This window comes from Staurois parvus, unplaced genomic scaffold, assembly GCF_062004578.1.
Source record: "Staurois parvus isolate SC_StPar_1 unplaced genomic scaffold, SC_StPar_1.0 ptg000253l, whole genome shotgun sequence".
NCBI classification, from domain to species: domain Eukaryota; kingdom Metazoa; phylum Chordata; class Amphibia; order Anura; family Ranidae; genus Staurois; species Staurois parvus.
Genome location: NW_028318049.1, coordinates 632,005 through 659,787, shown reverse-complemented (window position 1 = coordinate 659,787; position 27,783 = coordinate 632,005). Strand labels below are relative to the sequence as shown.

At 45.7% G+C, this 27,783-nt stretch overlaps 1 protein-coding gene and 1 pseudogene across 3 annotated transcripts in view; both read left to right on the top strand.

The window, feature by feature from the left end:
• The window catches only part of SPA17 (sperm autoantigenic protein 17), a 115,515-nt gene that overhangs the window by 47,802 nt on the left and 39,930 nt on the right, over positions 1-27,783 (top strand). The gene's annotated exons all lie outside the window — the stretch shown is intronic.
• Positions 9,533-9,694, top strand: LOC149459594 (U2 spliceosomal RNA; annotated as a pseudogene).

Below are 27,783 nucleotides of genomic sequence, written 5' to 3'. Positions count from 1 at the left end.
GATGAAGGAATTCTCATCCAACACACATGAGGATCCTCCCCACTATGTTATTGTATTCTGACAGTGGGGACTCCTCCACTGTCAGAATACACTAATTAGTGCTGTAGCCAATTTTCCAACAAGACAATCTATTGGTTGACTTCTCATGAACAGAAAAGACCATAGATGGATTGAAATTCTACCAATACCTGCTAAACTAGCCAAGTTTCAAGCCGTCTATGGCCTGTTTAAATGAGTTTCATCTTAAAGCATTCTCTGCCTTAAGGTCCCGTTCACATCAGAACACATATTCCTTGCGATTTCCACACCGCATTCAAAGCACGCTGCAGTTGTGATCTGCAGTGTATAGGCAGGTGCAATTTACATTCTTCACTGCAGGTGGCGCTCTTCCAGAACAGCAATGCAGCTGGAGCATGAAGTCAGGTGAAACTGGGTTCCTCTATGATTCCCTCAGCCTTCATTCTGGTTGGCTACGATGCATACAGGTGACGCTGACGGCCATCTTGGGTCATGCAGAACCTCTTTAAGCCCCTTGCCTTCAGGTTTTGGCATGTAGTTGTGAATTGGCTTGTGCAGGGACAACACTAGCGGCACAGAGAGGTTTCAGAGGAGGGAGTGAAGCATAGGACCTATGTCTACATCAGAGCAAGCTCCCTTTGGGTTGGTCCAACCAAGCTGCACTCCGCTCTGTCTCCAGCTCGGGCATTTTCACGCTGACACTGACTGTTGTGAGTTCCCCAGTCAGGTGTGCTCCCCGCTGGGGTGTTGTACTGTTTTGTAAGTTCTACAATACATTGTTTGCTGCAATCTGGGACTCTGCGTGTTCACCACGCTACACCTACCTGACAAGCGAGTGTCAATATTAAGTGAACGACACCCCAAACACAGGTCGCAAACGCAGTGCATTTGCCTGCACCAAGTCACATGGTACAGAAGTATCTAGCGATCTGGGTGCAGGAAGTTTCCAAAAAATAGTGCATGCACTGCTTTTGGTGCTCATTTGGATGGGCTGGAATCGCACTGCACTCAAATCGCATAGGGATTTCTCTTGTGAAGCGGCCCTAAAGAGGAACTTCAGTCTTTTTTGTTTTAATTAAAAGTCATCAGCTAATAATACTGTAGCTACTGACTTTTATTTATTTATTACAGGTACTTATATAGCACCGTCAATTTACACAGCACTTTACATATATATATTGTACATTCACATCAGTCCCTAACCCTCAAGGGGCATACAATCTAAGGTCCCTAACTCGCATTCATACATACACATACTAGGGACAATTTAGACAGGAGCCAGTTAACCTTCCAGCATGTCTTTGGAGTGTGGGAGGAAACCAGAGTACCCGGAGGAAACCCACACAGGCACAGGGGGAACATGCAAACTTCAGGCAGGTGGAGCCATGGTTGGGATTTGAACCGGCGACCCTAGTACTGCCAGGCAGAAGTGCTAACCACTTAGCCAGTTTGCCAACTTTTAAAAATAAAGTCCTTACAAGTGCCTGGAGTTCAGCGCTGTCTTCCCGCAGCCGGTTCCTCTTGCCGCTGTGCGTCTCCGGCCCCACCATATTGGATATGAGAGCTGACTGTGACCTCCTGAGCTCCCCAAGATATATCCCCAATATACAAGATTGTGCGATGCTGTGGGACTGGGCCTGCAGCATCCTGGGACGTGTGATGTGTGGAGGAATGGGGGGGGGTGCCTAAGCGCACGCCGTTCTCACCTAGGCAAGTATTGAGAAAGTGGGTGCAGGTATCTCTCAAAAGGGTACCCACTCTCTGAAAAACAAACAAAAATGTCAAACGTGTTGGGGATGGGGGGTGGGGAGTTGAATAAACGCACTTTCACTTTAGAGTGAAAGTTCCCTTTGAAGTAAAAAATGCGGTGCGGAATTCGCACAGAAACCGCTGCTAATTCTGCACCGCATCAGTGTGAACCCAGGTTGAAGGTAACAACACATGACATACACCTCTATTTCTGTTAATATGCCTGATGATTGAATTTAGAATTGCCTGGCTCTTCTGGTGCAGCAACTTGTGCGACTGGCTCAGTGTTCTCTGTACAGCACTGTGCTATATGACGGAACAATATTTATTTATTTATTTATTTCAGGTACTTATATAGCGCCATCAATTTACACAGCACTTTACATATATGTTGTACATTCACATCAGTCCCTAACCCTCAAGGGGTGTACAATCTAAGGTCCCTAACTCACATTCATACATACACATACTAGGGCCAATTTAGACAGGAGCCAATTAATCTACCAGCATGTCTTTGGAATGTGGGAGGAAACCGGAGTACCCTGAGGAACATGCAAACTCCAGACAGGTGGTGCCGTGGCTGGGATTTGAACCTACAACCCTAGTGATATAAATGTATAATTATAATAGTGTGTCACTGTGGGGGGACATTAGAGTGTAAATTTTTGTTTATTAAAAATCTTACAAACAACATAATAACACCATATTTACATATATACAGAATACAAAAATATATAACTATATATATAATTAAACAAAAATTGCTAACTTCAGCATAAAAAACAGGAAAAAGCTTTTTTGCTGGGAAAAAACATAAACAGAACTAATCATACATCAGGATATTCGAGTGTAAGCTCCTCTGGTAACTGGCTCAGTGTTCTATATACAGCGCTGCAGAATATGTTAGAGCTATATACTGTAATGCAGGCCATACATGGTTTGAATTCCGAACGATTTTTCGTCTGAAAATCGAAAATGTCTTTCGCTCGGTAATCCGATGGTGCCATCAATGATTTCGAAAATTGCCCGTCCAAGTCATAAAGTTCACCCCATATAACAGGCGAAACTTCTGTTCCTTCCAGGTCACGGCTCATGGGCATATTCTTTTTGGAAAAACAATCACGATTTGACCATCTGTCATTTTTCACGAATTTTCCAACATGCCCAATCACCAAAAAGGGGAGGAACCACGGAAATCGGCCGGTGCCACTGACCCACTAAGAGCGAAAATCGGCCGATTATTCTTAGGTCCGATTTTCAGACAAAAAATCGGTTGAATTTCAACCCATGTATGGCCGGCCTAAATACAGTCAGGTCCATAAATATTGGGACATCGACACAATTCTAACATTTTTGGCTCTATACACCACCACAATGGATTTGAAATGAAATGAACAAGATGTGCTTTAACTGCAGACTGTCAGCTTTAATTTGAGGGTATTTACATCCAAATCAGGTGAACGGTGTAGGAATTACAACAGTTTGCATATGTGCCTCCCACTTGTTAAGGGACCAAAAGTAATGGGACAATTGGCTTCTCAGCTGTTCCATGGCCAGGTGTGTGTTATTCCCTCATTATCCCAATTACAATGAGCAGATAAAAGGTCTAGAGTTCATTTCAAGTGTGCTATTTGCATTTGGAATCTGTTGCTGTCAACTCTCAAGATGAGATCCAAAGAGCTGTCACTATCAGTGAAGCAAGCCATCATTAGGCTGAAAAAACAAAACAAACCCATCAGAGAGATAGCAAAAACATTAGGCGTGGCCAAAACAACTGTTTGGAACATTCTTAAAAAGAAGGAACGCACCGGTGAGCTCAGCAACACCAAAAGACCCGGAAGACCACGGAAAACAACTGTGGTGGATGACCGAAGAATTTTTCCCTGGTGAAGAAAACACCCTTCACAACAGTTGGCCAGATCAAGAACACTCTCCAGGAGGTAGGTGTATGTGTGTCAAAGTCAACAGTCAAGAGAAGACTTCACCAGAGTGAATACAGAGGGGTCACCACAAGATGTAAACCATTGGTGAGCCTCAAAAACAGGAAGGCCAGATTAGAGATTGCCAAACGACATCTAAAAAAGCCTTCACAGTTCTGGAACAACATCCTATGGACAGATGAGACCGAGATCAACTTGTACCAGAGTGATGGGAAGAGAAGAGTATGGAGAAGGAAAGGAACTGCTCATGATCCTAAGCATAGCACCTCATCAGTGAAGCATGGTGGTGGTAGTGTCATGGCGTGGGCATGTATGGCTGCCAATGGAACTGGTTCTCTTGTATTTATTGATGATGTGACTGCTGACAAAAGCAGCAGGATGAATTCTGAAGTGTGTCGGGAATATTATCTGCTCATATTCAGCCAAATGCTTCAGAACTCATTGGACGCTTCACAGTGCAGATGGACAATGACCCAAAGCATACTGCAAAAGCAACCAAAGAGTTTTTTAAGGGAAAGAAGTGGAATGTTATGCAATGGCCAAGTCAATCACCTGACCTGAATCCGATTGAGCATGCATTTCACTTGCTGAGGACAAAACTGAAGGGAAAATGCCCCAAGAACAAGCAGGAACTGAAGACAGTTGCAGTAGAGGCCTGGCAGAGCATCACCAGGGATGAAACCCAGCGTCTGGTGATGTCTTTGCGTTCCAGACTTCAGGCTGTCATTGACTGCAAAGGATTTGCAACCAAGTATTAAAAAGTGAAAGTTTGATTTATGATTATTATTCTGTCCCATTACTTTTGGTCCCTTAACAAGTGGGAGGCACATATACAAACTGTTGTAATTCCTACACCGTTCACCTGATTTGGATGTAAATACCCTCAAATTAAAACCGACAGTCTTCAGTTAAAGCACATCTTGTTTGTTTCATTACAAATCCATTGTGGTGGTGTATAGAGCCAAAAATGTTAGAATTGTGTCGATGTCCCAATATTTATGGACCTGACTGTATATAATACTAATAGTGTGTGCCTGTGGATGGGACATTAGAGTGTAAGCTCCTTTGGTATAGGGACTGTTGTGACTGGCTTAGTGTTCTCTGTACAGCACTGTGGAGTATGTTAGAGCTATATAAATGCAGGGCTTTTTTTCTCAGAGAATAGGTGTAGGAACTCCCCCCTTCTGAGTCCCCCATTGTCTCCGTCCCTTCTGAGTACCATCCCTCCGCCCCCTACCCACCTCTCAGTACTGCCCCTTTTAGAGAATACAGAATCAAGTATCATTTTGTGGTGCAAATAATTTGAATGGAATTTGTTAATGCTAACAAAAAAAGTAGTCAAATAGATCCCCTTCAGCCAGCAACATTAGATCCTCCCAGCAACAATAGATCCCACCCTCAACAATAGACTACCCCAGCAACAATGGACCTCTCTCCACCAACAATAGATTCCCTGCAGCAATAATAGACCCCAACCCAGTAACAATAGACTCCTCACACAGCAACAATAGACCACCCACAACAAAATACCATCCTCAGCAACAAAAGATCCACCCCAGCAACATTAGACCCCACAGCAGCAACAACCCCCACAGCAGCCAGCATCAATAGACTCTCCAGCAGCCAGCAACCTCCCCCTCAACAACAGATCCCTAACAGCAACATAAGACCCCACAGCAGCAATAGATCCCCACCAGAAACAATAGACCATCACACAAAAACACCCCACCAGTGACAATAGATCCCCCAGCAACAATGGACCACCCACAACAAAATACCATCCTCAGCAACAAAAGATCCACCCCAGCAACATTAGACCCCACAGCAGCAACAACCCCCACAGCAGCCAACATCAATAGACTCTCCAGCAGCCAGCAACCTCCCCCTCAACAACAGATCCCTAACAGCAACAAAAGACCCCCCAGCAGCAATAGATCCCCACCAGCAACAATAGACCATCACACAAAAACACCTTACCAGTGACAATAGATCCCCCAGCAACAATGGACCACCCACAACAAAATACCATCCTTAGCAACAAAAGATCCACCCCAGCAACATTAGACCCCACAGCAGCAACAACCCCCACAGCAGCCAGCATCAATAGACTCTCCAGCAGCCAGCAACCTCCCCTTCAACAGTAGATCCCTAACAGCAACATAAGACCCCTCAGAAGCAATAGATCCCCACCAGCAACAATAGACCATCATACAAAAAAAAACCCACCAGTGACAATAGATCCCCCAGCAGCCAGCATCAATAGACACATTTAGTGCTGGAGGTGCCAGAACTACGTTCCCCCTGCGTTTCTGCTGAAAAAAATCCCTGTGTAAATCTATAATAATAGTGTGTGACTGTGGATGGGACATTAGAGTGTTAGTTCCTTGGTGCAGAGACTGTTATGATTGGCTCAGTGTTCTCTGTACAGCACCATGGTACACGTTAGAGCAGCAATGGGCAAACTACGGCCCGCGGGCCGTATACGGCCCGGCGGACCTTTTAATCCGGCCTGCGGAGCGTGGCAAACATTGGCTGTCAGGATGTAGGCGGGGCAGCGTGACGAACTCCTCTCCTCTCACAGTCCGCCCTGAAGACAGGAACGGCGCGGGAACACGGCGAGAGGAACGCGCGGAGCAAAGGTAAGTGAATTGACACAATATGGGGAATGAATTACTCTAGGGGGGATGAATTACTATAGGGGGGATGAATTACTATATGGGGGATTAATTACTATAGGGGGGAATGAATTACTATATGGGGGATGAATTACTATAGGGGGGAATGAATTACTATAGGGGGGATGAATTACTATATGGGGGATGAATTACTATAGAGGGGAATGAATTACTATATGGGGGATGAATTACTATGGGGGATGAATTACTATATGGGGGATTAATTACTATGGGGGATGAATTACTATATGGGGGATGAATTACTATAGGGGGGATGAATTACTATATGGGGGATGAATTACTATGGGGGATGAATTACTATGGGGGATGAATTACTATATGGGGGATGAATTACTATATGGGGGATGAATTACTATAGGGGGGATGAATTACTATAGGGGGGATGAATTACTATGGGGGATGAATTACTATATGGGGGATGAATTACTATGGGGGATGAATTACTATGGGGGATGAATTACTATATGGGGGATGAATTACTATGGGGGATGAATTACTATATGGGGGATGAATTACTATGGGGGATGAATTACTATATGGGGGATTAATTACTATAGGGGGGATGAATTACTATATGGGGGATGAATTACTATGGGGGATGAATTACTATATGGGGGATGAATTACTATAGGGGGGAATGAATTACTATATGGGGGATGAATTACTATATGGGGGATGAATTACTATAGGGGGGAATTAATTACTATAGGGGGGATGAATTACTATATGGGGGATGAATTACTATAGGGGGGAATGAATTACTATATGGGGGATGAATTACTATGGGGGATGAATTACTATGGGGGATGAATTACTATATGGGAGATAAATTACTATAGGGGGGATGAATTACTATATGGGGGATGAATTACTATGGGGGATGAATTACTATGGGGGATGAATTACTATATGGGGGATGAATTACTATGGGGGATGAATTACTATGAGGGATGAATTACTATATGGGGGATTAATTACTATAGGGGGGATGAATTACTATATGGGGGATGAATTACTATGGGGGATGAATTACTATGGGAGATGAATTACTATATGGGGGATGAATTACTATGGGGGATGAATTACTATGGGGGATTAATTACTATATGGGGGATTAATTACTATGCTTACTATGGGGGAATATTGCTATACTTACTATGGATGGCATGGTAGTGGCTGGGCCGGCCAGCAGCTAGTCCGGCCCCCGGGTCCAATATATGAACCCATTGCGGCCCTCAAGTCAAAAAGTTTGCCCACCCCTGCGTTAGAGCTATATAGATGTATAATAATAATAGTGTGTGACTGTGGTGAGGACATTAGAGTGTTAGTTCCTTGGTGCAGGGACTGTTATGATTGGCTCAGTGTTCTCTGTACAGCACCATGGTACATGTTAGAGCTATATAAATGTATAATAATAATAATAGTGTGTGACATTAGTGTAGGGTTCCCTATGATTTCTGTCTATTGAAGCCAAGACCCTGAGACCCCAGGGAAGCATTAAAGGACCCCCTGCCATGTATGTGTTCTGTGGCTCCTGTCACCTGCTCACAATTCCTTTCCATGAATTGAACTGTCCCAGGGATTGTCATCCAGTGCTGCTCTGTGATCTGTGTACATCAATATGTGTCATGGGCTTCCTCCCCCTATTAGCACATTCTGCCGTAGTGTGCATGAATTTCCATAATTAGCGATCAGTGTGATATCAGAGGCTGCTGCTTTCACGCTACACTCCCACATGCTAATGGTGTGCCAGCGTTACACGTGGAGTAGGAGCAGAAAAGTTGGAGGAGGAAAGAACTGCAAACCACTGTCTGCAATCATCACAAGCAGTTTGATAGACAAAGAGGAGCAGTAAAGCGCTATCACTGTAAAGTACTGCTAAGTAGACACAAGGGGGGAGATTTACTTAATCCCTTTGCGCTGGTGCCTCCCGGCACTTTAAGGGTTTCAGAAGCCGGGAGGTGGGGTTTTAGGGTCATATCACGGCGGTCACATGATCGGGAAAGGTCCCGATCGAAAGAGGGGATCGGGACCTTTCCATGAGTACTGGACATGTTTGCTGGGAGCGCGCAGGGCGTGCGCTCACAGCACATATGTTTTTTTTTAATCGCACGCAAATGTGCGGCCGCTCAGCATCTAGGCCGGACATTTGTGTGCGGCCGGCGTAAAGAGGTTAAACTGGAGCACTCAGAATCTGGTGCAGTTGTTCATGGTAGCCAATCAGTTTGTTCAGTTACCCCAGGTTCACACCTAAGCGTTTTCCGCAGCGTTTTGCAGAAACGCACTACAGTCCATTTAACATGATTTCCTATGGGACACATTCACACCTCCGCATTTTCACCAAATGCGTTTTTTGGAAAGGGTCAGGGACTTTTTTGAACGCATAAAGTTGCATTTTTGGTTCTAAAAACCTCAATGGAAATGCTGCAGAAAAGCATGTACTGCGCTTTTGCTGTGTTTATCATGCATTTTTGCCACGTTTTTCATGCGTTTTGCATGTTCAATCTGCCTAGCAACAAGAAAAAAAACCCCTCAAAATGCGGAAAAAATGCACGTGCAAAAACGCAATAGGCTATGCAGAAACGGGTCAAACGCAAACTGCATAGGTGTGAACCTAGCCTTAAACTTTGGCAATCAAACCAGGAAGCTGATTGATGTCTATGCAGAGCTGCAGCAGATTTTGCACTCTCCAGCTTTATTGAATTACCCACAAGGATGTTCAGTCATAACTGGGTGGTATTTAGTTTGCTGTTTGTACTATAAACAATTGCCATTTTTTTAAAATACTGCTGTGACTTTTTTATTCCTTTTTTTGCACCTCAGTGCTCCATTTTCAGCCATTCCTACATCTACATGCACTCAGCTGCAGATCATCTAACTGGCTTTCTGAGAGTGACAGGAGTAATATGTGTAAACCATGCTAGCGGGGGTCTGCATGGCTGCATACCATCTCCACCAGGTGCATGTGGCAGGTTGACAACACAGAAGCAGAACTGAGACAGTTGTCACCCCATAACAGGAAGTATCTCAGCGAGACCTTCATGGCAGGATCACCACATTTTACTTTAGCAAAAATCTGCAGGTTTAAACTGCATTCAAAACTCCATTAAAGTATATGTAAATCCTCACCTCGCTTCTCGGCCTTTTGGCTAAGATCAAGTGTAGTATCTGTTCTTATCAGTGTCCAGTAGGGGTGCTCCACGGTCATTCTAGCTTTGCGGGGATGACTGGTTGTATAGTACCCCTGCTGGTATGATGGGGGCCCTGATGGTTATTACGGGGGGAACAGAAACCGGAGTTGGGGCCCGGGAGTAATTCTCCTTTGGAACGTCAGAGGGACCCAGTACCTCCTGATTTGGGCGGATCTACCTTGTCTGGCCAGGGGCCGGGAAGGCAGAAAGTCCGCAAACCAGTGCCCCCTGAGTGGTCGCCTCAGGGGTGCTCTTAGTAACACCTGGGTGTGGGACCCCACAGTGTGAAAAGGCACATGGTCACTGTGTTTTCAACTTTATCTGCACAGCGCTCTCAGGACCAGGCTTTCTGGCTAAGTTCGGGCCAATTTTTGCTACAGGCCCCAGGGCCTGGTCTGTGCACAATTTGGCACGACCACTTTTTTATTTTCTATTTATTTAATTTATTTCACTCCCACGTTTTGTCACTTTTTCTCTTATGTGTGTGTTTTTCTCACAGGATGGAGGGTGTGGGTCCTCGGGCCTGCCCTGAAGTCTAGGGGGAGGATGTGTGGCCTTTTGGTTCCTTCCTCCCCTGTCCCTAGGGGGTTTTTCTCTTCATGAGAGCCCCCTGACCAAGTACTGGGTGTCTGGCTTCGGCTGGCCACAAGGAACGGTGGTCCACCAGGCCTTTTGGCCAGGAGGACCAAATGGGAACCTTGTCCCTGTCAGGAGCTTCGTGCCCCGGGGGGATCAGGGTAGTGGTCCATCCCCTTCGAGGGAAGGACAAAGCACACCCCTAAGTGCACTTTTTTGTGTGGTGTTTTGCACTTGCACTTTTTTTGTGAACGCTTACGGGTTTTTCGTTTTTCGCATGTTTGCGGACTTAAAAAATATGTAAATCCTCACCTTGTAAAACAAACCATTCAGTTTTAAAAAATGAAAGGTAAAACATTTGTCTACAGATAAAAAAAACTGTATAAACACCTTTTTCCCTTTGTTCTCAGCTGCAGAGAGAGGTGAGGGTGGAGAAACAGCAGACGCTGATCTTCCCAGTGAATGGTTGTGCAGAGGAGGCGTTTCAGCACAAGTCTGATCATTGGAGGTCAGCAGGGGAGTTCCCAGCACAGCTAGAGAACTGACCACACTGTGCTCTCATGTCTAGCATGGTCAGTTTTTACTAAGAAAGCAGAGGAACTAGCAGGAATACCAGGGATATCACACAAAGGAAGCAATACAAAGAGAACAGGGTATTTTTCATACAAGTGCATGGTACAGCAGGCACAGATCAGGAATATGAAATGTTGGGTTTATGTATCTTTTATATGTTTAAGAGCTTTAAATACACGTCCTTCTGATCCACTGATACCTCCCGCACCATCCCCGCATGTAACTTCCTCCGCTTAGTATTGCAGCCAATCGCTTCGTCCAAGCACTGTCAGATGATGGAGGGGGTGGTGTCACTGTTGCCTCTGGGCCATGTCTGTGGGTAAGCAGAAGAGGCACCCAACCGCAGCAGTTCAAAAAAGGACAGGATCTGCAACCTATGGTACTGAGGTAGTTCACTGCACATAGGGGAGGGGGACACACTTGGGCCCTTTCACCTTGTCCCGACACTGCCTCTAGACTGCCACCAGCAGAGATACAGTTGCAAGAAAAAGTATGTGAACCCCTTGGGATTACGTGGAGTTTTGCATGAATTGGGCATAAAATGTGCTCTGAACGTCATCTAAGTCACAACAATAGAAGAACACAGTCTGCCCAACATAATACTGCACAAACATTAGATGTTGCCATGGTTTAATTGCACATAACATGTAAACATTCACAGTGCAGGGAGGAAAAAGTATGTGAGGCCCTAGCTTAATGACTTCTCCCAGAGCTAATTGGAGCCAGGAGTGAGCCAACCTTGACTCCAATCAGTGTGATGATATTGGATGTGTTGCTGACAGCTGTCCTGCCCTTAAAAAACACACACCTGTTTTGGGTTTACTGGTTTCAAGAAGCACTGTCTGATGTGAACCATGCCTCGCAGAAAAGAGCTCTCAGAAGACCTGCGATCAAGAATTGTTGACTTGCATGAAGCTGGAAAGGGTTACAAAAGTATCTCCAAAAGCCTTGATGTTCATGTGTCCACGGTAAGACAGACTGTCTACAAATGGAGAAAGTTTAGCACTGTTACTACTCTCCCTAGGAGGGGTCGTCCTGTAAAAATGACTGCAAGAGCACAGCGCAGAATGCTGCATGAGGTAAAGAAGAATCCCAGAGTGTCAGCTAAAGACCTACAGAAATCTCTGGCACATGCTAACATTTTTGTTGACACATCTACAATAAGGAAAACATTAAACAAGAATGGAGTACATGGGAGGACACCACGGAGGAAGCCATTGCTGTCCAAAAAGAATATTGCAGCACGTTTGAAGTTTGCAAAAGAGCACCTGGATGTTCCACAGCACTACTGGCAAAATATACTGTGGACAGATGAAACCAAGATTGAGTTGTTTGGGAAGAACACACAACACTATGTGTGGAGAAAAAAAGGCCCAGCACACCAACATCAAAACCTCATCCCCACTGTAAAACATGGCGGAGGGAGCATCATGGTTTGGGGCTGCTTTGCTGCCTCAGGGCCTGGACGGATTGTTGTCATTGATGGGAAAATGAATTCCAGAGTTTATCAAGACATTTTGCAGGAAAACGTATGACCATCTGTCCGCCAACTGAAGCTCCGCAGAGGATGGGTGATGCAACAGGACAATGACCCAAAGCATACAAGTAATTCAACAAAACAATGGCTGCAACAGCACAGAATACGCCTTCTGGAGTGGCCCAGTCAGAGTCCTGACCTCAACCCGATTGAAATGCTGTGGCATGACCTTAAGAGAGCGATTCACACCAGACATCCCAAGAATATTGCTACACTGAAAGAGTTTTGTGAAGAGGAGTGGTCCAAAATGACTCCAGATCGTTGTGCAGGTCTGATCTGCAACTACAGGAAACGTTTGGTTGAGGTTATTGGTGCCAAAAGAGGGTCAACCAGTTATTAAGTCCAAAGGTTCACATACTTTTTCCTCCCTGCACTGTGAATTTTTACATGTTATGTGCAATTAAACCATGGCAACATCTAATGTTTGTGTAGTATTATGTTGGGCAGACTGTGTTCTTCTATTGTTGTGACTTAGATGACGTTCAGAGCACATTTTATGCCCAATTCATGCAAAACTCCACGTAATCCCAAGGGGTTCACATACTTTTTCTTGCAACTGTATGTGGGCTATTAGAGTTTAAAACCTTTTAAACACCCCTTGAAATGTGATTCACCGCGGATTGCTTTTCAGAGGGAAGCGCCAATATAAATGAGCTGTAAAGGTGCCATCTTTTACCAGACAAACCATCTCGCCATGTTTCCTTCAAATGATAATATACAATACACATGTGCATTTCAAACACCGGAACACATATTTTCACTGGTATTTGGCGCCTTCACTACGATTTTCTTTCAGCGCCGTAGAAGGTGTTTTTTGTATTTATAGAACATACTTTCATAGGGAAGTCAATTCACTAATAAAGGGGAATAACTGTAATTATGTTCATTAATCAATCACACGATCATTTCTTTATTACAGAAAACATTGACATAAATGCCACATACGTGTAGATGGAATCATTATGGTACTGGCCTCTGCAAGCCGATATTTCAACCGCAATGTTATGACATTGAATGTTATTTAAAGTGTATGTAAGGCCAAAAATGCCCTTAGCTAGAGAAAGGAAGGGTTAGATCCTCTGTCAGGTTTATATTGCTCAACTATATGAAGAATATTAAGGGCGTCACACCAATGTTCACAGAGTCCAGAGTGGAAATAATTGACGAGAAACAAGCCAACGCATTTTGGGGGTTCAACCCAAGTAAAGCGAGTATAAAAGTTCATATCAAATAATAAAATTCATGTTAATATTTAATATTGTAAAAAAAAAGAGAGAACCATTTACAAAAAAAAAAAAGAAAAGAAAAAAAGAAAATTGTTCTTTTCTTTTTACAATAGATTATTATGCACTGCACCACCTTCCTGGAGTTTGCATGTTCTCCCTGTGCCTGCGTGGGTTTCCTCCGGGTACTCCGGTTTCCTCCCACCTCCAAAAGACATGCTGGTAGGTGAATTGGCTCCTGTCTAAATTGTCCCTAGTATGTGTATGTATGAATGTGAGTTAGGGACCTTAGATTGTACGCCCCTTGAGGGTTAGGGACTGATGTGAATGTACAATATATATGCAAAGCGCTGCGTAAATTGACGGCGCTATATAAGTACCTGAAATAAATAAAAAACATTTGTTTTTTTAAAAACAGTTTTTTCCTTTTTTAACCTCTTCCCTCTACCGCCTCCTGGTCCATTAACAGGATCTAAATGCCAGGAAGCGGAGGCAAGCATTCCGATCATGTGACTGCTGTTATTGGCAGTCACAGCAGTCACATAATCACCAGCATGTATCAGGAACTTTCTATTATTCGTTACTGTGCTGGGAGTGCACTTTAAGGGCAGAAAAGTGTTTACATAGGAACGCAGATATGTGGTCACTCAGCAATAAAGCCCACGCCCTGAGAGGCCCACATACACCATATTGCCAAAAGTATTGGACCGCCTGCCTTTACTCGCACATGAACTTTAATGGCCCCCCAGTCTTAGTCCGTAGGGTTCAATATTGAGTTGGCCCCACCCTTTGCAGCTATAACAGCTTCAACTCTTCTGGGAAGGCTGTCCACAATGTTTAGGAGGGTGTCTATGGGAATGTTTGACCATTCTTCCAGAAGCACATTTGTGAAGTCAGGACTGATATCGGACGAGAAGGCCTGGCTCACAGTCTCCGCTCTAATTCATCCCAAAGGTGTTCTATCTGGTTGAGGTCAGGACTCTGTGCAGGTCAGTCAAGTTCATCCACCCCAAACTCACTCCTCCATGTCTTTATGGACCTTGCTCTGTGCACTGGTGTGCAGTCATGTTGGAACAGGAAGGGGCCATCCCCAAACTGTTCCCACAAAGTTGGGAGCATGGAATTGTCCAAAATGTCTTGGTATGCTGACGCCTTAAGAGTTCCCTTCACTGGAACTAGGGGGCCAAGCCCGACCCCTGAAAAACAACCCCACACCATAATCCCCCCTCAACCAAACTTTACACTTGGCACAATGCAGTCAGGCAAGTACCGTTCTCCTGGCAACCGCCAAACCCAGACACGTCCATCAGATTGCCAGACAGAGAAGCGTGATTGGTCATTCCAGAGAACACATCTCCACTGCTATAGAGTCCAGTGGCGGCATGCTTTACACTACTGCATCCAACGCTTTGCATTGCACTTGGTGATGTAAGGCTTGGATGCAGCTGCTCGGCCATGGAAACCCATTCCATGAAGCTCTCTATGCACTGTTGTTGTGCTAATCTGAAGGCCACACCAAGTTTGGAGGTATTTAGCTATTGACTCTGCAGACAGTTGGCGACTTCTGCGCACTGTGCGCTTCAGCATGCGCTGACCCCGCTCTGTAATTTTATGTGGCCTACCACTTGGTGGCTGAGTTGCCGTTGTTCCCAGTTGCTTCCACTTTGTTATAATACCACTAACAGTTGACTGTGGAATATTTAATATCAAGGACATTTCATGGATGGACTTCTTGCAAAGGTGGCAACCTATCACGGTACCACGCTTCAATTCACTGAGCTCCTGAGAGCGATCCATTCTTTCACAAATGTTTGTTGAAGTCCACATTTCCAAGGTGCTTGATTTTATACACCTGTGGCCATGGAGGTGATTGGAACACTTGAATCCAATGATTTGGAGGGGTGTCCCAATACTTTTAGCAAAATAGTGTATATGCGCCAGGTTGGCGGGAATGAGTTAAAGTAGATTTTATGTACAATATAAATTAGTATAATGAATTGTATAATTTCTGATTGGAGCTTCCCCATCTTTAGGGCTTTGATATTGGTAGATCTGTTGGCCAATATGGCCCTTGTTCAAGCATTTCCTGGTATAGGGTGACAACGCTCTGTAGAGTAGACATTGCTGATGGCTAGTAGGCCTGTGGCAGCTCAACTTGTGATCCTCAGAGCAGGTCAATTCAAGTGTATAAAGATTGTGGAGATAGGTGAGGAGCTCAGTGCATGAACAGAAAATCCTGCAAACTCCATCAACAATGATCACTGTATTAGTGTAGGACATAAAACTGGCACTCCCCTTCTTTAGTTCTTAGATCTGTTGGTCAATACTAAGTGATCCTTCTATATGGCACTAGTTCAAGCACTTCCTGTTATAGGTTGACAACATTTTGCAGACTTTTTTTTAGACCTTTCTAGACCTTGTCAGTGGTGGGTAGGTCTGTGGCAGCTCAACTACTGGAGGGTCCTCAGAGCCGGTCCCTTCAAGCATGTGAATATTGCAGAGGTAGGTGATGAGCGCAGTGCATGAATGGAAAATCTTGGAAACTCCATCAACAATGATCCCTGTATTAGTGTAAGACATAAAACATAACCTATGCTTTTTGGGGGACTGGAGTTCCCCTACTTCAGGTCTTTGGTGATGTTAGATCTGTTGGTCAACACTATGTGATCCAGTTATGTGAGCCTAACTCAAGCAATTCCTGTTATACAGAAACAGTGTTCTGTAGTGCTAGACCTTGTCGTGGTTGGTAGATCTGTGGCAACTCGACTAGTGAAGGGTCCTCAGAGCAGGTCCCTTCATGCATGTGGATATTGTAGAGGTAGGTGTGGAGTGGAGTGTGTGAATAAAAAATATTGGAAACTCCATCAGCAATGATCATGTTTTAGTGTAGGACATAAAACATAACCAACTTATTTTGGGGGACTGGAGCTACCCTTCTTCAGGGCTTTGGTGGTAGCAGATCTGTTGGTCAATACAAAACAATCCTGCTATATGGCCCTGGGTCAAGCACTTCCTGTTATAGGGGGATGCGCACGGGTAGCAGTGGATGTGCAGGGGTAGCAATGGATGTACAGGGATAGCAGTGGATGTACAAGGGTAGCAGTGGATGTATAAGGGTATCAGTGGATGTACAGGGGTAGCAATGGATGTATAAGGGTAGCAGTGGATGTACAGGGGTAGCAATGGATGTGCAGGGGTTTCAGTGGATATAAAAGTGTAGCAGTGGATGCTAATGGTAGCAGTGGATGTACAGGGCAGCAGTGGATATAGGGGGGTAGTAGTGGATATACAGGGGTAGTAGTGGATGCGCAGGTGTAGCAGTGGATGTGCAGGGGTAGCAGTGGATGAATAATGGTAGCAGTGGATATAAAGGGGTAGTAGTGGATGTACAGGGGTAGTAGTGGATGCATAATGGTAGCAGTGGATGTACAGGGGTAGTAGCGGGTGCATAATGGTAGCAGTGGATGTGCAGAAGTAGCAGTGGATGTACAGGGGTAGCAGTGGATGTACAGGGGTAGTAGTGGATGCATGATGGTAGCAGTGGATGTGCAGGGGTAGTAGTGGATGTACAGGGGTAGTAGTGGATGCATAATGGTAGCAGTGGATGTACAGGGGTAGTAGTGGATGCATGATGGTAGCAGTGGATGTGCAGGGGTTGTAGTGGATGTACAGGGGTAGTAGTGGATGCATGATGGTAGCAGTGGATGTGCAGGGGTAGTAGTGGATGTACAGGGGTAGTAGTGGATGCATAATGGTAGCAGTGGATGTGCAGGGGTAGTAGTGGATGCATGATGGTAGCAGTGGATGTACAGGGGTAGTAGTGGATGCATGATGGTAGCAGTGGATGTGCAGGGGTAGTAGTGGATGCATGATGGTAGCAGTGGATGTGCAGGGGTAGTAGTAGATGTACAGGGGTAGTAGTGGATGCATAATGGTAGCAGTGGATGTGAAGGGGTAGTAGTGGATGCATGATGGTAGCAGTGGATGTACAGGGGTAGTAGTGGATGCATGATGGTAGCAGTGGATGTGCAGGGGTAGTAGTGGATGCATGATGGTAGCAGTGGATGTGTAGGGGTAGTAGTGGATGTACAGGGGTAGTAGTGGATGCATAATGGTAGCAGTGGATGTACAGGGGTAGTAGTGGATGTACAGGGGTAGTAGTGGATGCATAATGGTAGCAGTGGATGTGCAGGGGTAGCAGTGGATGTATAATGGGTGGGTAAGCCTGTGGCACCTCAACTAGTGGAGCGTCCTCAGAGAAGGCCCTTAAAGCATGTGAACATTGTAGAGGTAGGTGAGGAGTGCAGAATATAGAAAATCTTGGAAACTTCATCAACAATGATCACTTTATTAGTGTATGAAATAAAACAAAGCCAACGCGTTTCGGCGGAAAAGGGTTTCCCCTTTTCAGGGCTTTGTTATTGTTAGATCTGTTGGTCACGGGCACTTCAGTTGGTTTCATAATATGATATCAGCGTTCCAGAAGGTCTGTTGTGATTGCAGTGACAAATTTCCTCTCTCTGACTTCCAGTGGTACTCCTGCGTTGTCAGGGTCAGGTGCTTGACAAGTGACATCATCACGATGACATGTGACTCCTGGTGTCTTCTGAAGTAAGCCCTGAGTTGTAGCTCAGTGAGAGATGGTTGTGTCTGTGATCATACATGCAGTTTTGGGGGGATATTTTATCTTATACTAGCACAATATATTTAGGACTTTCCAAATACAAAGGACTTGTCATTCATTCATTGTTTATTTATGTTTGCATGTAAAATCATTTGAAAAACAAGGACTTTTTATTTATTTACTGATTTTCTGTTTATTTATCTATACATAAGTGCTACTTATTTGAAAAAAATTGTGCATGCTGACACTTGATCACTGGTGTGATCCAAGAACGCACGTAAAATCACACATATTCCCGCAATGCACTAAATCTGGGCATCCCTTTTGCAGACACACAGAAATGTCATTAGGTGCATTCACTTGTTAGTGCCATTCATTTTTTTGCTTTTTTTTGATGCATCGTGCTTACAGCAGCCCATTCTTTTTAATAGGCTGCCCGTCGCACAGTAGCAAGGCACATTGGGGTGCCATGAAAAATCAATGGCACTGTACTGCACTTGCAAAACAGATGCACGCTTTTTTGTGCATTGAAGGAATACTTGCAATTTTGGATGCGTTCCTGCAACACACAAATGTGAAGCTAGCCTTAGTTCTTAATGGCATCTCAACAAACCTTGCTAATATATGCATAAAATTGTGTGCCAAAGCACATGGCAGAAAAAGGATGATGTATTTTAGTGTGGTGCGATTTTAAAAAAAGGGGCTTGAACTTCTTTGGTGCGATTTTCGCACATTGGAATGAATGGATTGCCCTAAACGCAAAGTACCAAAACACACTAAACCATTGCAGCTGCATAGGAGTGAATGGAGCCAAAATGATCCAGTTATGTCAACACCAGGGAACCTTCCCTGAGATGTATCATGCAGATGAAAGCATGCAGACATTAAGGCTAGGTTCACACCTATGCAGTTTGTGTTTGATCCTTTAATGCAATGCTTTTTGCGGTGCATTTTGCGTTTTTGCCGCATTTTTGATGCTTTTTTTAACTTGTTCCTGGGCAGTATAAAATACATAAAAAATGCATAAAAAAGCAGCAAAATGCATCAAAAATGTACTACATGCTTTTCTGCAGCGTCTCCATTGAAGTCCATAGGACCAAAAAACACGTTTTGCGTTTAACATATGTGTGGGTGGTGCAGCTGCGGATATGCACAATCTGTGCAGCCGCACCACCCGCACAGAGGAATGCGGACCCGCGGGTGGGTGCCATTAGTTCAAATGGCACGCCCAGGGGCGGACTGACAACTCATGGGGCCCCCGGGCAATAGGGGATCATGGGGCCCCTGTGTCCTTGCCCAAACTCAAAAAAGCCTATGAAAAAGGTACCAGGGACATCTCATGGGGCCCCCTACTGACCCCGGGCCCTGGGGCAGTGCCCGAGTCTCCAAATGGTCAGTCTGCCCCTGGGCACGCCGCCCGCATTGGAAAACGTAACCGTACTGGGAACCGAGGTTCCCATGCGGGCTGCGTTTTCAGAAGAAGTGCAGGAACTTCTTCCCTGCGTGTCACGGGGGAACGGGAGTCCATTCAAATGAATGGGCTCTTGTGCCCGTACAAAACTCAACCCGCACGGCCGCATATATGTGAACCAGGGGTTTAAAAAGTTCCTAACCCTTTTCAAAAAACGCACCAGGTGAAAACGCAGAGATGTGAACCTGTCGCATAGCAAATCATGTTAAAAGTACTGCTGTGCGTTTCTGCAGAACGCAGCTGGAAACGCATACGTGTGAATCTAGACTAAGTGGCTGCAAAGAGGCTGCATGAGATCAGCAGTGCCAAGATGCGCCAAAGAATTCCAAAAAGGTGAAATTCATATTTTATAAAAAGAAAATAATAATGGCAGTTGTTTTTAATACTCAGTGCTTTAGCACACCACCTCCAAGTAGGGGTAACATCTACTTTAATAAAGTCACGGGCAGCGTTTCTGCCGCTCAGTCATACAACTCCCAGATCAATAGTCCAATTATTCTGAATTGCTGAGGAAACAAGTCAGCGAACACATGATGCTGGTGGGTAGGAGGCTCTTTGCATCCCCAAATGAATTTCGTTCTCAGCTCTCAGGAACGCACAGAGGCACTTCGTCCCCAGTTCCTCCTTCGGATTACACAGCACCAGCAACCTCTCCTTCAAGCGCCTCTTCTGAATGATGTGAATTAAATGACAGCACTGCCGAAAAGAGCCTGACTTGTAGAGCGCACTCGGTTCACCTTTCCGGCTTCAATCCCCGCACGCCTGCCAGCCATGGACTGCTGTCAAGTACGTACGCCTCATCTCTAATGACCTGTAATGATATCGGTGCTGTCATTCCTGTCCTCCCTGTACTTACTGATCACTTAGGGACAGTTCCAGCAATCCTGAGAGTCCTAATCTCCTAAACCTCCAGATTCTGGAACACTTGGTGCGGCTTGTGCCCCGGTAATTGCCATTGATTGTGTTGCTGTTGTTAGCAGCATGTGTGGGTGTTTCTGGCACAGACGAGAATTACAGTCAGCAGTGTTGGGGAGAAGCTGCACACAATGTACCATTGCTCAGTAAATAGGGGAATTATGTGCACTTTCTGTACATGGCTTGACCTGATCTCCGTATTGCTGGAAATGAGGGAAGGACTGCTACCTGGGAAATATGGAGAGGGATTTCATAGAGCAGGGAGAGATCTGTCTATTATTGTAACTTTTATTTTATTTTGTGTTTATGATTTTTTTTTTAATAGAGAGTCGTTTCTCAGATTTTTGGTACGGGGGATTTGTATCAGAGGGGATATTAGAGTTTAGTGAAGATAATTTATCAATGTTTGGTAAGAACAGTGTAATTGCAAGAGAGATGCCAACAGATGTAGAAAGGGTAGCAGTGGATGTAGGAGGGGTATCAGTGGATTTACAAGGATTTCAGTAAAGTTACATGTATAGTGGTGTTAGTAGAGTTATCGGGGTGGTAGCTGGGGATGTACAGGGGTAGCAGTGGGTGTAGGAGGGGTATCAATACATTTATGTGGGGTATCACTGGATATACAGGGGTAGCTGTGGATGTAGGAGGGGTATCAATACATTTATGTGGGGTATCACTGGATATACAGGGGTATCAATACATTTATGTGGGGTATCACTGGATATACGGGGGTATCAATACATTTATGTGGGGTATCACTGGATATACAGGGTATCTGTGGATGTACAGGGGTATCTGTGGATGTACAGGGGTATCTGTGGATATACAGGGGTAGCTGTGGATGTACAGGGGTAGCTGTGGATGTGCAGGGGTAGCTGTGGATGTGCAGGGATAGCAGTGGATGTGCAGGGGTATCAGTGGATGTAGGAGGGGTATCAGTGGATGTAGAAGGGGTGAGAGTGGATGTTGGAGGGGTAGCAGTGGATGTAAGAAGGGTAGCAGTTGATGTAAGAGGGGTATCAGTGGATTTACAAGGGTTTCAGTAAACTTTCATGGGTATCAGTGGATGTACAGGGGTAGCTGTGGATGTAGGAGGGGTATCAATACATTTATGTGGGGTATCACTGGATATACAGGGGTAGCTGTGGATGTACGGGGTAGCTGTGGATGTAGGAGGGGTATCAATACATTTATGTGGGTTATCACTGGATATACAGGGGTAGCAGTGGATGTAGGAGGAGTATCAATACATTTATGTGGGGTATCACTGGATATACAGGGGTAGCTGTGGATGTAGGAGGAGTATCAATACATTTATGTGGGGTATCATTGGATGTACAGGGATAGCTGTGCATGTACAGGGATAGCAGTGGATGTGCAGGGATAGCAGTGGATGTAGAAGGGGTGTCAGTAAATGTAGGAAGGGTATCAGTGGATGTAAAAGAGGTATCAGTGAATGTACAGGTGTATCAGTGAAGTTACAGGCGTATCAGTGGATGTACAGGTATATCAATGGATTTACAGAGGTATCAGTGGATGCACAAGGAGTATCAGTAGAGTTACAGGGGTAGCAGTGAATGCACAAGGGTATCAGTGAATTTAGAGGGGTATCAGTGAATATAGAGGGGTTATCTATGGATGCACATGAGTATCAATGGATGTATGAGGTGTAGCAGAGGATGTACAGGGGTATCAATGGATGTATGAGGTGTAGCAGAGGATGTACAGGGGTATCAATGGATGTATGAGGTGTAGCAGAGGATGTACAGGGGTATCAATGGATGTATGAGGTGTAGCAGAGGATGTACAGGGGTATCAATGGATGTACGAGGTGTATCAGAGGATATACAGGGGTGTCAGTGGATGTATGAGGGGTATTAGTGGATGTACAAAGGGTATCAGTGGATGTACAAGGGGTATCAGTATATATACAGTTGGTATCAGTGGATGGAAGGGGGGGGGGTATATATAACTAAATGATGAGGGTTCTTTGATTTCAAAAAGGGTAAAAATTTACATATGGGGGGTATCACTGGATGCACAGGGGGTATTAGTAGATGTACAGGAGTATTAATGGATATATAGGGGTATCAATGGATGTAGCAGAGTATCAATGATCAGTAAATGTGGTGTGAGGAGAGGGCATCAGCAGATGTATGGGGTATTAGTTTTTTTTTTGTTAGAGCAGCGGGGATTTAGGGAGGGCTATCAGTGATTGACACCAGCAGTGTGATTTTGGGAGGGATGGGTATTAAGTATTGATGAAAGTGTGATTTCATGAGGAAAAGCAGTGGATGTACGGGTGTATCAGTGGCTGTGTAGGGAATATAAATTAATGGACAGGAAGTATTAAGTGATGGACAGGTGTAGCAGTAGATGTGCAGGGTTGTCTGTGGATGTACAGGGGTATCAGTGCATGGGCAGGGGGAGCAATGCATGTACAGTGAGTGGATTTCAGTGGGTATCAGTGGATGTTCAGGGGTATCTGTAGATTTGCAGGGGAAGACTGGATGAACAAGGTGGTATCTATGGATGTGCAGGGGTAGCAGTGGATGTACAGGGGTAGCAGTGGATGTACAGGGGTAGCAGTGGATGTATAGGGGTAGCAGTGGATGTACATGGCAGCAGTGGATATAGAGAAGTAGCAGTGGATGTACAGGGGTAGCAGTGGATATACAGGGGTAGCAGTAGATGCATAATGGTAGCAGTGGATGTACAGGGCAGCAGTGGATATAGAGGAGTAGCAGTGGATGCGCAGGGATAGCAGTGGATGCGCAGGGGTAGCAATGGATGTATAATTGTAGCAGTGGATGTACAGGGGTAGTAATGGATGTGCAGGGGTAGCAATGGATGTACATGGGTAGCAGTGGACGTGCAGGGCTAGTAGTGGATGTGCAGGAGTAGCAGTGGATGCATAATGGCAGCAGTGGATGTACCGGGTAGCAGTGGATGTTCAGGGATATCAATGAATGTACAGTGGTAGCAGTGGATGTACAGGGATATCAGTGGATGTACAGTGGTAGCAGTGGATGTATAAGGGTAGCAGTGGATGTTCAGGGATATCAGTGAATGTACAGTGGTAGCAGTGAATGTACAGTGGTAGCAGTGAATGTACAGTGGTAGCAGTGAATGTACAGTGGTAGCAGTGAATGTACAGTGGTAGCAGTGAATGTACAGTGGTAGCAGTAGTGGATGTATAGGGGTAGCAGTGGATGTTCAGGGATATCAGTGAATGTACAGTGGTAGCAGTGAATGTACAGTGATAGCAGTGGATGTATAGGGGTAGCAGTGGACTGATGAAGGCAATGTAAGTTGGGGAGAGGTATCAGTGGATGTACAGGGGGTAATAGTGATTTATATGAAATATAACCTAGGGAGCAGTATCAGAGGATGTACAGGGGGGAGGGGGTCAAGGATTAGTAGGTAGTGTGATTTGAGGAAGAGTATTAGCAGATATACATGATGTACCAGTCATTAGTGAGACGATATTGTGATCTTCTTCGGCCTGAAACCAGCACATGCTCAGTTGCCTCAGAGGGTACATATCTTCACGGGATACTCATTTTACCGCTACACCGGGGGCAGCTGTCACTGTGCCGGGAATCCGGGATCACCCCAATAACTGGCCAGGACCTTCACAGAGCCCAGAAGCTCTGCTGGCATCCTGCTCCTGCACCCCCTGTGATGGTGTCACCCAGTGTGGCCCACACCCCCGCACCCCCCTAGGGACGCCACTGAGTGTATGGCCAACTTGACAGCAGCAGTCTTTTATCTAAAGCCAAAGCTGCTTTTCTTTCAACTTGGACGGAGTAGGGAAGGGTGGAGAACCGGATCAGTTTTTTTTTTTTATGTGCCCCGACTAGGGAGATCCACCCTCCCATATTAGCGTTGTCACAAGAACAGCGGGGAAATCTTCCAGTGGTGACACGTTTGTCTAAGAGAGATCTCCCCTCTATGAGACGGGAAGAGGAGAAAACTCCGACGGGACACAGAAAGATGAAAACTGATTCGAGCTTTATCTCTTACCTACTCTATCCAGAAAGAGTTTTGGCTTTATTATTATTTATTTATTTCAGGTACTTATATAGCTGTCAATTTTACGCAGTGCTTTACATATATATTGTACATTCACATCAGTCCCTAACCCTCAAGGGGCGTACAATCTAAGGTATTTAGGTAGACCAAAGCGGCTAAATATGTACCAGAAATACACATACTGTATGTGACCTGTATGATCTGCCAGTAGTGATCCAAGCAGCCCTGCCAGACAGCACAGACAGATCGTCATCTGCAGCAGCAGCATCACTTGGCCAAAAACATATTCCAGCCGGATGAGTGGTCAATGAGAGAACAGCAGCAGCACAGTGTCATTACCTGGCCCCTCCTCCCATCAGCATATGTGCAATGTAGCAGAGCTGATTGGCTCCTGGTGCTGCACCTCCCACCCCCAGTCCTGATTACAGGGAGCTAATTATTATTATTATTATACAGGATTTATATAGCGCCAACAGTTTGCGCAGCACTTTACAAAATGAAGGTAGACATTACAGTTACAATGCAATTTGGTACAAGAGGAAACAGAGGACCCTGATCCTGGGAGCTTACAATCTAGGAGGAAGGCTTGAGTGATACAAAAGGTAATAGCTGTGGGGGAAGAGCTGATGGAGGAAATAAAAGGCGGTTTACTAGGTAGAAGCAGGATAGACTTCTTTAAAGAGAAAGGTTTTCAGGGATCTTCTAAAAGTGGATGGATTAGGAGATAGCCGGACATATTGGGGTAGGGAGTTCCATAGGATGGGGGAAGCTCGGGAGAAGTCCTGGAGACAAGCACGGGAACTAGAGAGCAGAAGGTCTTGGGAGGATCGAAGAGAGCGGTTTGGTGGATTTATTGAGACCAGGTTGGTGATGTAGCTGGGGGCAGAGTTGTGGATGGCTTTGTAAGTTGTTGTTGGTATTTTTAATTTTATTCGTTGGGCCAGTGGAAGCCAGTGGAGGGATTGGCAGAGAGGGGTGGCAGACACTGAATGGAGGCCAGTGGAGGGATTGGCAGAGAGGGGTGGCAGACACTGAATGGAGGCCAGTGGAGGGATTGGCAGAGAGGGGTGGCAGACACTGAATGGAGGCCAGTGGAGGGATTGGCAGAGAGGGGTGGCAGACACTGAATGGAGGCCAGTGGAGGGATTGGCAGAGAGGGGTGGCAGACACTGAATGGAGGCCAGTGGAGGGATTGGCTGAGAGGGGCGGCAGACACTGAATGGAGGCCAGTGGAGGGATTGGCAGAGAGGGGCGGCAGACACTGAATGGAGGCCAGTGGAGGGCTTGGCAGAGAGGGGTGGCAGACACTGAATGGAGGCCAGTGGAGGGACTGGCAGAGAGGGGTGGCAGACACTGAATGGAGGCCAGTGGAGGGACTGGCAGAGAGGGGTGGCAGACACTGAATGGAGGCCAGTGGAGGGACTGGCAGAGAGGGGTGGCAGACACTGAATGGAGGCCAGTGGAGGGACTGGCAGAGAGGGGTGGCAGACACTGAATGGAGGCCAGTGGAGGGACTGGCAGAGAGGGGTGGCAGACACTGAATGGAGGCCAGTGGAGGGACTGGCAGAGAGGGGTGGCAGACACTGAATGGAGGCCAGTGGAGGGACTGGCAGAGAGGGGTGGCAGACACTGAATGGAGGCCAGTGGAGGGATTGGCAGAGATTGGCCGTTTGAGTCTTGTACACCAAATACTGGATATATTGATACTTAAAATTGAACTCCATTCACAAAAAATGTTCACCTAAACATCCTCAATAGCCTCAAATAATATAAATGCATTTTGTGTCCACTAAATACCTCTGCAAACCCAGATATTACCTTGTAAATGTAGCTGTGACATCATTGCTGTGCTCTGCATAGCTTGAGAGCAGAACTGTGTGATCGGTCCAGTAGACCCCGCCCACTACAGAGGGGGTGGAGCCAAGACCAGAGCGGGAACATCTTGAAACAGGAAATGTGTTACTGGCAGGATCACTAGGCGAAAATAAAGTTGAAAAAAAATGAAAACAAATGCAGCCAGAAGATTTAAGGATTGGTGAATATATTACAGTTTTGTTTTGGGGTTTATTAGCGCTTTACACCATGAAGTATAGGGGTGCTGGAGCAATGAGCAGTTGATTAATGGGAAATCGGTGTTCCGGGAAGTATATGTCACCAGCACACCTTGGATCAGTTTGATGACATCAAGTGTAAGGGATTCTTCACAATAGCTGTGGAGGGGTGGTAAAACCCCATGGTCGTGTTTTTGCCCCCCAACCACTGGGACCCAGCAGCCAGGAGGGTACACATGCCATGGCCACAATGCTTTGCTGTATGCCTGCAGTAGAAATTGTACCTCTGTCACTTTCAAGTGAACGGATCCACTCTACAAGTGCCTCGCTAATGCATGCAATGCACGCAGTTTCGGTGTGCTAGTGCAGGGTTCAAGCGGTTAAGGCAGGCAGTGAGGAGGTGATACAACACCACCACTCTGCCTGTCAACTGCTTTCTGAAGAGTGTTCTGAATGTGGATCGCTCTTCAGAGGCCAAAGCAAGTATGAATGTAAGTGCAACCTTTCAAAATTGTGCATTGCCCCTTCGCCAGGCTTGTAATCATCACATGCCTGACAAAGGGGTCTTTCATGACTTCAATATGTTATACGTACACTTGATATCATGTGATCACTTTTACAGTGTTACTAAACCCCGGACCCTGCATTCACTATATCTGGTCTCCCTGGACCCTGCATTCACTATATCTAGTCTCCCCGGACCCTGCATTCACTATATCTGGTCTCCCCGGACCCTGCATTCACTATATCTGGTCTCCCCGGACCCTGCATTCACTATATCTGATCTCTCCGGACCCTGCATTCACTATATCTGATCTCCCAGGACCCTGCATTCACTATATCTGGTCTCCCCGGACCCTGCATTCACTATATCTGATCTCTCCGGACCCTGCATTCACTATATCCGGTCTCCCAGGACCCTGCATTCACTATATCTGGTCTCCCCGGACCCTGCATTCACTATATCCGGTCTCCCCGGACCCAGCATTCACTATATCCGGTCTCCCCGGACCCTGCATTCACATTATCCGGTCTCCCCGGACCCTGCATTCACTATATCCGGTCTCCCCGGACCCTGCATTCACTATATCCGGTCTCCCCGGACCCTACATTCACTATATCTGGTCTCTCCGGACCCTGCATTCACTATATCCGGTCTCACCGGACCCTGCATTCACTATATC